Raw genomic sequence first — 1,160 nt, 5'->3', positions numbered from 1 at the left:
AAGCTGGAATCAAGATTGCTGGGAGAAATATCAATAATCTCAGATATGCAGATGACACCATGCTTATGGTAGAAAGTGAAGAAGAACTAGACTCTGTTGATGAAAGTTCAAGAGGAGAGTGAAAACTGAACATTCAGAAAACTAAGATCCTGGCATCTGGTCTCATCACTTTATGGAAAGTAGATGGGGAAACTATGGAAACAGTTACTGACTTTATTTATTTATTTATTTATTTTTGGTCTCCAAAACCACTTCATATGATGGCTGCAGCCATGAAATTAAAGGACCCTTGCTCCTTGGAAGAAAATTTATGACCAACCTAGACAGCATATTAAAAAGCTGCGATATCACTTTGCCAACAATGGTCCGTCTAGCCAAAGCCATGGTTTTTCCAGTGGTCATGTATGGATGTGAGAGTGGTACTATAAAGAAAACTGAGTGCTGCAGAATTCCTGCTTTTGAACTATGGTGTTGGATAAGACTCTTGAGAGTCCCTTGGTCTGCAAGAAGATCCAACCAGTGCATCCTAAAAGAAATCAGTTCTGATTATTCATTGGAAGGACTGATGCTGAAGCTGAAACTCCAATACTTTGGCTACCTGATGAGAAGATCTGACTCATTTGAAAAGACCCTAATACTGGGAAAGACTGAAGGTGGGAAGAGAAGGGGATGATAGAGGATGAGATGGTTGGATTGTATCACCAACTCAGTGGACATGAGTTTGAGTAAGCCCTGGGAGATGGTGATGGACAGGGAGGCCTGGAGTGCTATGGTCCATGGGGTCGCAAAGAGTCGGACACGACTGAGTGACTGAACTGAACTGATCGAACCCTCTTCAGTGCTTCAGGTCGTGTTCTGGGTGCAAGGCACACATTGGTAACCAAAACCCAGGACCCTTCTCTCATGGGGCTTACATTCTAGGCAGGGAAGATGGAAGGTAAACATTAATGACAAAATAGTGAATTATAAAGTATAGAGAGAACGTTATGAATTATGAGAAATGGGGAGTTTTCCACCCCAGAGGTTAGTGCGGGTACGGCCTTTTCAATCTAGGGCATTTGAGCAAAGACTTAATTAATGACATGAGGGACTGACCTTGTGGCTATCTTGGGGAATGAATTCTGGGCAGAGGAAATAGCCATGGCAAAAGCCCCCAATTG

The sequence above is a fragment of the Bison bison genome, unplaced genomic scaffold (assembly GCF_000754665.1).
Source record: "Bison bison bison isolate TAMUID 2011002044 unplaced genomic scaffold, Bison_UMD1.0 scf7180017864360, whole genome shotgun sequence".
In the NCBI taxonomy this organism is placed as follows: Eukaryota; Metazoa; Chordata; class Mammalia; order Artiodactyla; family Bovidae; genus Bison; species Bison bison.
This window is presented reverse-complemented; position numbering follows the sequence as displayed.